Source organism: Notolepis coatsorum, assembly GCF_963971535.1.
Source record: "Notolepis coatsorum genome assembly, chromosome: 5".
In the NCBI taxonomy this organism is placed as follows: Eukaryota; Metazoa; Chordata; class Actinopteri; order Aulopiformes; family Paralepididae; genus Notolepis; species Notolepis coatsorum.
Window position 1 is genome coordinate 136772303 of NC_140169.1, and position 10757 is coordinate 136783059.

General features: G+C 46.5%; 1 protein-coding gene across 2 annotated transcripts in view; it reads right to left on the reverse strand.

Moving 5' to 3' along the window:
* LOC311229277 (pleckstrin homology domain-containing family G member 1) overlaps positions 1 to 2539 on the reverse strand; it is a 70264-nt gene extending 67725 nt beyond the window's left edge. For both annotated transcript variants that reach the window (XM_084315347.1, XM_084315346.1), the window contains exon 1: positions 2294 to 2539. The gene's annotated coding sequence lies outside the window, so the exon portion shown is untranslated. The remainder of the gene's footprint in view (positions 1 to 2293) is intronic.
* Positions 2540 to 10757: the final 8218 nt, after the last annotated feature.

Below are 10757 nucleotides of genomic sequence, written 5' to 3' on the forward strand. Positions count from 1 at the left end.
CGAGATGGGGCTCCATGCCCTGTGTGAGAGCAGGGCGAAACAGAAGGCGTTTGGCAGGAGTTGTGTGTGTGTACGGTATACAGTCAGTGTGTGTGTGTGTGTGTGTGTGTGTGTGTGTGTGTGTGTGTGTGTGTGTCTAAGTGAATACATGTGTGTGTGTAATTGAAAGTGAATACGTGTGTGTGTGTAATTGTAAGTGAATACGTGTGTGTGTGTGTGTGTGTGTGTGTGTGTGTGTGTGTGTGTGTGTGTGTGTGTGTGTGTGTGTGTGTGTGTGTGTGTGTGTGTGTGTGTGTAATTCTAAGTGAATACATGTGCGTGTGTGTTGCGGATGGATGTAGGAAGCTGTGTTTGGCCTTAGATTAAAATGCAGGACAAGGGTCCAACAGGAAAACAGACGGGGGGCGGAGGGATGTGAAAGGACCCCCCCCCCCCCACCCCCAAACACTAAACACAGTGAAAAGAACAGTCCAAACAAACAATCGCTGAAATCCTATTGGTCCCTCGGTCGCATAACAACAGTTTATGACCAACTCCGTCCGGTGTTCCCGAGTAGATGTAATCAAAATGGGATGTTCATGTCATTATGTAAGAAATTTAAATAATCAAACCCGAGCCCACGATCCCACAACAAACTAGTTTGGAACTTGTTCTCTCCCCATTTCTTCCCCCCCACTTCTCCTCCGTGTGACGCATTTAGACTCGGTGCTCCAGTTTAGTTACTCTCGGAATGAGGACGCAACACACACACGTACGTGCACACACACACACACGTACGTGCACACACACACTCAATCATAAGGTTATGACACAGATAACAACCTCAAGGAGACTCTGTACTCAAAATTAACCCTTTTTAAAAACCTGGAAATGAGTGTATTTCGCCCCAAAAGAAAAGCAAAATGGGACCTTTACTACAGGATCCTTACTGGACTATAAAATTATTTTCTCTTTAAAAAAGAAAAATGATAAAGGAATTAAACCCATTATGGAAATCATTAGCCGAATTGCTTTGTTGTTTTAATGGAGGGGGCATTCATTTGTATACAAGCCTTGATCATCAGGTAACAATTTCATTTTCCAATTTAGCACTGGGGTTGTTCCTCTGACCCAGAGCTCAGGAGTCTGAGACATACACACAGCGAGGAACAGTACTGTTCTTGTGCCCCTTAGTGCGCGTGCACACACACACACACACACACACACACACACACACACACACACACACACACACACACACACACACACACACACACACACACACACACACACACACACACACACACACACACACACACACACACACACACACACACACACACACACACACACACACACACACACACACAGTAGTGGGCAGCGGCTCGCACACTGTAGCACAGACTGGCACTCTTAATAGCAGGGGTCTGCCATGCCATCTAATTAGAGTGGAGGGCAGGGCTGCACTTAGCTTCACGCTAAATTGAAACCTTGAGCACAGTAATTGGAGGTCAGCCTGGTTGGACAGGATCACCCACTGCAATTATGATTAGATGAAACCCCCGGGCTTTGATTACATGACAAACCCAGCCTGAACAGTAGAGCACTGTACAGTAGAAGTGCTTGTGGAGTACAAAGGTTTTGGTTTAAGAAAGACCTGACTGCTACAGTACTGTACATCCCAACAGGTTGAATATTATCCAAACCAACAGAAAAGCGTTCAAACTAAACAGCCTAAACGCATCCCTGCTGTTGAAATCTTTGTAGCCGAATATATTCAGTTGAATTGAAAGTTTACATGGTTCTCTATGTTTTTAAGTTCCATGACCCTAAAAGATAAAAAAAAAATTAAAAAATCCATCCGCATCCCAGTAGACAGCTTCACAATAACACAGGTGCGTCACTCTGTAAATTAGGCTGTTTTTTTTTCCCATTCCCGACAGGTCGATCCTTTTGGAGATGCCAGTTTTTCACGTGAAAGCAGCCATATGCCACTTAGAGAACGCTTCCGTCCAGAGCATCTCACAGTACCGTGCCTACGTGCATACATTCTAATGGTGGCCCCAGGGGGGAATCGAAGCAGGGGTTCACATTCTCAACGGACCCACGTTTATTGCAGTGCGTTTGCTAATACCAATAGGCGGCAGGGAAATAAACCGGGGTCCGAGTTGTTCCCCCTAAACAACGCAACTCCACCGTCTCTACACTGTATATCGATCCACTAGTTCCTTAAATGTCGTGTGTTCTCACTGGTACAACGCTACGCCAAGTGTACAAGTGTCACACAGAGGAACAATAGCAACTTCCCACTCACCTTAAGAGGACATTCCCACGTCTCTGGCCGTTCCTCGGCCGCCAACGTCCCAGTATCCATTCAGCAGGTTATTAGTTCCATGTCCCAGCCGCTCTGAGAGTCTATATCCTCTCTGACGTTTGACACACCGGGAGACACACACACACACACACACACTCACTTAGGCACTACCGGAATGGACTTCTATAACCTCTAGTAGTAGCCAGGGGCCGGTGTCAAGACGGACGGGTCCGTGGTCCACACCTCTATGAGGTCAGTTCAGAGAGCGAGAGCGAGAGAGAGTGAGGGGGAACAGATGGGAGTGGAACACACCGCCCCGCTAGGGAGGGGGGGGGGGGGGGGGGGGGGGGGGAGAGGAGCGCATACGTCCGAGCAGCCCACTTCCTGGCCAATTACTGCTGCGAGAGTGGGCTCTCTCTCTACGTCCGTCTTTGTCCCGCTCTCCCTCTCCTCACATTCTCTCCTTCTCTCCCTCTCCGTCAGTCTCCCTCTCCTCACATTCTCCTTCTCTCCCTCTCTGTCTGTCTTTATCGCCCTCTCCCTCTCTCGCTCACACACTCTCCCTTTCTTCGTTACATTCCCTCGCACTACACCAACTGGGACTCGCTCTCTCGCTCCGTGCCGTCTGATCGCCGGGAGAACTGGAGAGCGGCCAACACTGCAGTCGACGCAAATTATAGAAATTACGGACGGAGAGAAAGAAGGTGTCAACGAATCTATGGAGAGAGAGAGAGAGAGAGAGATTGAAGAGAGGGGAGAGAGAGAGATGGGACACTTAAAGAGAGCTGCGGGTGATGAAAAGGAAAGGGGCCGGAGATGACAGGATGGATGGAGGGAGAGAGGGATGGAGAGATGGAGAGAGCGAGAAGGAGAGGGGGAGAAATAGAAAGAGGACAAGGCCCAAGGACAAGCCATCTAGTTTTCCCCTAAAGGACTAATACAAGTGGGTCACATCACACAGCGCCAAGATGCTGGGGCCGTACCCTTACAGACTTACAGACGATGAGTTTGGTTTTAGTCGACCAAAAAAATTAGTTTGTAGATTTTCTTATGCTTTTATCCATGTTGAACGAGTTAGGTTCCTGATAAAATTGCACATCTCTGGTAAGTGTTAGATTTAAAGAGTTCCGTCTGCGACGTTATTGTATGTGTGGGGAAAGTAAAATTTCAGCCGACTAAAAGAATTTCTTTAGTGGAGGCCGCCAGCCCTATACATCACCGCAGCACGGCCTAATCGACCTCTCCTCCCTCCTTCCCTCGCTCTGTCACTCTGTCGCTTTCAATAACAGTATTTCTAATTCTTGGAGACGGGAGAGGAACTTTTAAAGGGCCAATGTGAATGTTATGGAGGGACTGATTTGGCCCACTGGGCCTACTTTTGGCGGCCCCGGTCTGACCCATGGCCCTCTCCCCGACCTGCTATCGCCAAAGAAAACATTGTTATTGGAAGCGACAGAGTGATAAGGCATTCTATTGGGGCTATTTTGATGCAGTTCAGGGCTGCACTAAAACAATTGACCCATCTCAAAGCCAGCCCTCTTTTTTTTTTATCCTCCAATCACAACTGTTGCTGGCCTCGGACAAACTTAATTTTTTGTTGACCAATAGTCATGGGACTTCAGTCGACTTGTCAATCAGCCAGGTTGATTTAATTGACAAATCTGTAAAAATTTAAAAACACATTTTGTTTCCTGCATGCTATCATGTAGAAAAACCTCTTTAAATTCTGTGCTTACAGGAGATGCGCTTAGCATTTCTTTCAGGAAATAATTCAGCATGGGAAAAAATACATTTAATCTAAACTTTTAAAACATAATCGACTAAGACCAAAACGACCGATTAATTGACTAATCGACTAGGACGGAGGAAGCCCTAAATATGGTTTAAATATATTTCAGGAGTGCTTTATAAGACTAAGGAAGCCAATGCCTCCTTTTTAACTTTTCTTTTATCGGTTCGTCAGAGGAAAGCAACAGTTGTGATTGGAGGATCAAGAAAAGAGGGCAGGGTTTGAGATGGGGCAATTAGGGATGCACGGATACTGCTATTGAATACCAGGCTAAAACACTAATACTGCTATTAAATACCAGGCTAAAACACTAATACTGCTATTGAATACCAGGCTAAAACACTAATACTGGTATTGAATAGGGCGGTCAGGTGGCGTAGCGGAGATTGCGTTCATCACCAACACCGGAGACGCTGGAGCTCACAGCTCCGGCGTTGTCACCAGCTTGGCTGGCCGTTCACACTAATACAATTGGCAGTATTAGAGGGTGGGAGAAGCTGGCGGGGTGGGTCCGGGTCGTTGTAAACAGCGACTCCTACAGTTCGGTCGGGGCGCCTGCTCAGCGCGGATAGGATCTAAGGAAAGGCCACTTTAAATTAGTATTAGCAACAGTAACAGTGTATTGCACTACTATTACTACTACTGTTAACTGTTACCCGTTATTGCACAAATTTATTGTTACCTGCTACCTGTTATTGCACAATTTTATTGCAAAAATTTTTTTGTATTGGATTCTATTATATGTTGTACCAATTGCACATCGTTGCGGGCAAGACCACCCGCATTTCATTGTATATCCGTATGCCGTGACAAATAAAACTCTTGACTCTTGACTTGACTTGATCTAAGGGGGGTAGTGTGATCCTTCCACACGTTACACCCTCTCAGTGAGAGTCCGCGCTGCCAGGTGAAAAGAAGCGGTTGATTGGCTAGACGTGTGTCGGAGAAAGCACGCGATACGTGATAGCCTCCAAATTAGACATCTTGGGTTAGAGCAGCATTTCCCAAATTTAGGGTTTTCTACTCTAGCATACCTGAAAAACAAATACAGAAACGGACTAAATGCTCAGCATGACCTCAGAATAGCACTTTCAAAACCAAGCCCAGAATAGATCTGCTGGTTGAAAACTTCAACCAGCCACATACCTCTCATTTGATTTAATTGTGCCATAGATGAAATATTATACCCCTTCTAGCATGATGTCAGGTCAGTAGAATTTTTAAATAAGTCGTCAGGACAAATTAATCAGAATGTTGCTCAATGTTGGGGTTTAAAGTTGAGGGACGGGGGAGGGGGTAAGAAATGGAGAATTGAAAAAGGGGTGAGAAATAGAAAGGAGAGTAGAACATGTTTGTTCATTTAAAAGTGTTACAAAATTGTATATACATATGTTATGAGGTGGTGAGCAACTTAACATTACACTCTTGATTATTGCTGTGATGTACTTTTATAATTAAATAAATACATTTCATATACATTTGAAATTCATGGTTTGTTGTGTTCTTTATCAGTAGTTTATAAATGTATGTTATGGCAATTCATGATGTATTTTTGTAAGTTTGGGTCCCGGGGGAAACACCAAATTTCTCTTTTGGGTCTCGAGCTGAAAAAGTTTGGGAACCCCTGGGTCGTTAGAGCACTCCAGAAGAGACAGAGACTGCAAGGCTCCCAAATAAACCTGCAACCCGTTGTGACACAGTGAGCAAGTGAGCGAGTGAGCGAGTGAGCGAGTGAGCGAGTGAGTGAGTGAGTGAGTGAGTGAGTCAGTGAGTGAGTGAGCGAGTGAGTGAGTGAATGAGTCAGTGAGTGAGTGAGTGAGTGAGTCAGTGAGTGAGTGAGTGAGTGAGTCAGTGAGTGAGTGAGTGAGTGAGTGAGTGAGTGAGTGAGTGAGTGAGTGAGTGAGTGAGCGAGTGAGCGAGCGAGTGAGTGAGTGAGCCAGTGAGTGAGTGAGCGAGTCAGTGAGTGAGTGAGTGAGCATGCGTGCACTCAGGCGTGTACCCAAAGAGACTGGTCATGGAGAACACGTGAGTCATCGGGGCATTGTTCTGCTTCTGCGTCCCCACAGTGCAGCAGGGCCGGAGGAGGAAAGTCCCCTCGGCCAGAGCCAATAGCCTCTCTCTGGAGCAAGGCTTCCTGGGATTGATACAGCAGCTCCAGGGTCCCTGTCAGCACGGCACGCACACTTTCTCACTTCCATGTTTTCCCTGGAATATGAGTTTTTAAAATGGGGGATAGGAACCTGCACGTGAAACCGTTTTGACGGCAGCCCTCGGATAACGACGACCTTTGATTAAGCACCTGCTCAAGACACACGTCGTGCACGCAAACCAAAACAAACACTCCCAAGAAGTAGAAATGGTGCATTTATATGGCGTTTTTATCCAAAGCGCTTTACAATTTGGTTCCTCACATTCACCCACACATTCACACACCGATGGCAGAGGCAACCATACAAGGTGCCAACCTGCTCATCGGGAGCAGTTAGGGGTTTAAAGTGTCTTGCTCAAGGACACTTCGACACGCTGCCCGGGAGGAGCGGGAATCCACCCGAGAACCTTCCGCTTACCAGACGACCGCTCTACCTCCTGAGCCACCGCCGCCGCCGCCAATAGAATAGACAAAAGAATGTGCGGTGACCTTTAACCCCCCCCCCCCCCCCCCCCCGTCAGTCACCACTCAGGACCTGCTGCACCAGTGACCGATAACCACGCACCCTCCGTGGGCACCGGTGACGCCAATGTGGGTCACACAGCTGCTACTACATTATCTTAACCTGGATAACCAACCTCCCCAAGAATAACACACAGACAACAACAATATGCTGCACCCTGCACTTTAAAAAACACGCACGAGGCAGTCTCACACAAAAGCAACAGAGGGGAAAACAAGCAGACGATATACATTACAGTCGTATATAGTAGACGCTGCCATTATGACTCCACCGCAAGTCTCGTCTGAGAAAGACACAGTATTGATGATCGTGCACGGATACCGAGAAGGGCCCATCTATGTCGGTGTCTTTTTCACAGTGCGTTTACTGTACACCTCAATACAATGCTCGGGTCAAAGCAGGCCAGGAGACGGTACAGATGCAGTGCAGCGAAGCCCGAGGCGTGATAAGAACACCTCTCTAGGGACCGTTCCTGGCGGCAACACGAGAGCCGAGCTAATGGAGGCAATACCATGTTTTTACATTTTCAACCGATATCATCTACGCCGGTGACGTAGATGAACGCTTTAGAAATCGTCACTTTTTCTTAAAAAAATAAATACACAAATTCTCCCCTCTAAAACGGCCCTGCAAAGGCTAAACCGCAGTAGCTACAATTTGTCAAAATTGAGTTATGACTGAAATTGAAACCTTTGGATATATTTTTTTTTTTATCTCGTCACAGAATTTCCTGGTTCAATCGTGTTCCGTTCTAGAGAAAAGAGGGGGTGTCGAGAAATTGCATTAACTACAAAACCCAAGGTGAACCACAGTGCGCGTGGTTACGGTGCTCTGCCTTAGTTACCCGGAGCTTTGGGAATGTACTGTGCCAAGGCAAACCGCAGGAAGCGTAGTTACAGCTCTCTTCCTTGGTTGCCCGGAGCTTTGGGATTTTACCGGCCCAAGGCAAACCGCAGGAAGTGTAGTTGGCGTCACTTGAGTAGTAGTAATAACAGTGTTGTTATCCTTGAAAAGCTAACACTAGCTAGCTTGCGAGACGGTACTAGTCGGTGCATCAGAGTTCTATTAGCACACAGCACAGGGACAGTTGACCAAAACAGATTTCTCTCCCTCTCTCCCGTTCCCCCCTCTAGCCGACTCATCCTTCTTTAATTTGCTAGCTACAGGTCCTTGCAACTCCCATGGAGAAATGTGTTTATATTTTAGGTTTACTTATAGTACAACCATAACCAGATGTTAGGCCTACTTAATAATCTTACATGGCACACTATGCAGCTAAGAACTAGGTTACGTGTGTGTATATATATATATATATATATATATATACACAGTACATATATACATGAGGATATTGAAACTAAATAATAATTTAGGGTTGCTTTAATGTTTCTCAATTACTAATCTATTTTCAACTTTTAAAACATGCAGACATCTATAAATATATATATATCTTGTTTTGATTAATCATGCTATTGTTGTAGAGCCTGATGGCTGCCGGTATAAAAGGACCGGCCCAGGCGGTTTGGAGAGAAGAAGAAAAAACAAAACGGTACTGTATACAGTGATTGGTGGATTCCATGAGTTCATTCAGGCGAGGCGGTGATTGACAGGCGCTTTATCCAACAAGGAAAGCAGAGATGACCGTTAATCGAGCGGTGGACCGAGCAGCAGCCCAGACCTTCTACATCCAAGCACAGGAAGAAACCTCCCAGCCATTTCCTGTCACACTCCGGATGTTTGGAGATTAAGGAATCCAACAGGACGTGACATCGTCTGGGAAGCGAGTCATCTCCATTTTAGTGGCTCCGTCACTCCAAAAGTCACGCAAAATAAAGTCACATTCCTACTTCTAGTCATCATGTGACAATGACAAACAATGACCAGGGACCACGCCTTATTGCTCAGTTCCTCATTCCCTCAGATGTCTTGATTGATGCTGATGCATTTTGGAATACGATTGTATGTGATGTCACCGAGTGGAGACCTCGAGTGAGTAAGCAAAGCTTTGTGCCATTGAGATAATCTAATACTGAAGCAGCTCGCACACACACGCACGCACACACACCACAAAAACAGTCAAATAAACACGCACTTCAAGATTTTCACTTCAAAGCACTTTAGAAAACACACACTTGTACTTATCCCCCCTTAGGTACAATATAAATCGGGAGTCTGAGCGAGTGCATGTGTTCGGTATTACGAAAACCATCACATCTACATTATAGTTAGAGGAGAGAGCGAGAGCGAGAGCGAGAGCGAGAGAGAGAGAGAGCAGGCCACAACTCGACCGCTGGGCTGTTCTCATGAAAAACAGTCTGCTCCTCAGAAGCAGAGGCCAAAAACACATTAAGTCCTAATCTGGAGACGGTGGTGGAGGTGGAGGAGCATGTGAAGCAGTCTCTCCTTCTGACTGTGGGGGTAGAGGGAGAAGTGAAGCAGTCTCTCTAGGCCTGCCACGATAACAAATTTTGCTGGGCGATTAATTGCCCCCGAAAATATCGCGATAAGCGATATTATTGCGACCGGTTAGAGATTTTTTTTTTTAGAAATTTATTTCCCAAAACTTTTATTTTGAAGCCCACCGCTCCGTCTTTTCCGGTGTTTAGACTTTTATTTTGAAGCCCACCGACCGGACCGGAAGTATTGTTGTTATTATCCTAGCTTGCTGATGCTGCTGGTGGACTGGGGCCAGCTAACGTTAGCTTGCTGATGCTACTACTACTTCGACATGCTGCTAGTGGACTGGGGCCAGCTAACGTTAGCTTGCTGATGCTACTACTACTTCGACATGCTGCTAGTGGACTGGAGCCAGCTAACGTTAGCTTGCTGATGCTGCTGGTAGATCGACATGCTGCTAGTGGACTGGGGCCAGCTAACGTTAGCTTGCTGATGCTACTAGTAGATCGACATGAGCTAATGATAAAACAAATGTTGAGATTGTTGGTGAACAACTAACTTTAAGTTAGTTTTAACGTTAGCTACTAACGTTAAAACGCTAACGTTACACTACAAATAACGCTACTTGGTTAAAAGGAGCAACACTATTGAGAAATGTAGTTAAGCTATGTGGTGTTGCCCCACGGAGCCCCTGTGCTGTGCTCTCTGCTCTGTAGTAAAGCCAGCGGCCCGCCTCCCAACACGGACAGTGACTGACAAGGGGCACTGGTTCCGCCTCATTAAAACAAACGCGCAAATAGCAATTAATCGCGCCCGTCAAAATCATTGCATTCATTTTAATTATCGCGGCAATTAATCGATTTATTGCTTATCGCGGCAGGCCTAAGTCTCTCCTTCTGACTGTGGGGGTAGAGGGAGAAGTGAAGTCTCTCCTTCTGACTGTGGGGGTAGAGGGAGAAGTGAAGTCTCTCCTTCTGACTGTGGGGGTAGAGGGAGAAGTGAAGTCTCTCCTTCTGACTGTGGGGGGGTAGAGGGGGAAGTGAAGTCTCTCCTTCTGACTGTGGGGGTAGAGGGAGAAGTGAAGTCTCTCCTTCTGACTGTGGGGGTAGAGGGAGAAGTGAAGTCTCTCCTTCTGACTGTGGGGGTAGAGGGAGAAGTGAAGTCTCTCCTTCTGACTGTGGGGGTAGAGGGAGAAGTGAAGTCTCTCCTAACAAGTGTGTGTGCATGTACCTTACTATGTATGTGTGTGTGGATATATATATGGCAGGTTTTCCTTTGACCTGTTGGTGGATATATTTTCCAACATTTTGGGCCTTTATTCTCTCTCAAATTGGGTCTTTATCTTTGTCTCAGATTGAGTCTTTACTTTCTCTCGTCATATCCATATTGTCTCTCCATGTCTCCCCTGCCAGTGGCTCTCTTCCTGTATGTCTCCCCTGCCAGTGGCTCTCTTCCTGTATGTCTCCCCTGCCAGTGGCTCTCTTCCTGTATGTCTCCCCTGCCAGTGGCTCTCTTCCTGTATGTCTCCCCTGCCAGTGGCTCTCTTCCTGTATGTCTCCCCTGCCAGTGGCTCTCTTCCTGTACGTCTCCCCTGCCAGTGGCTCTC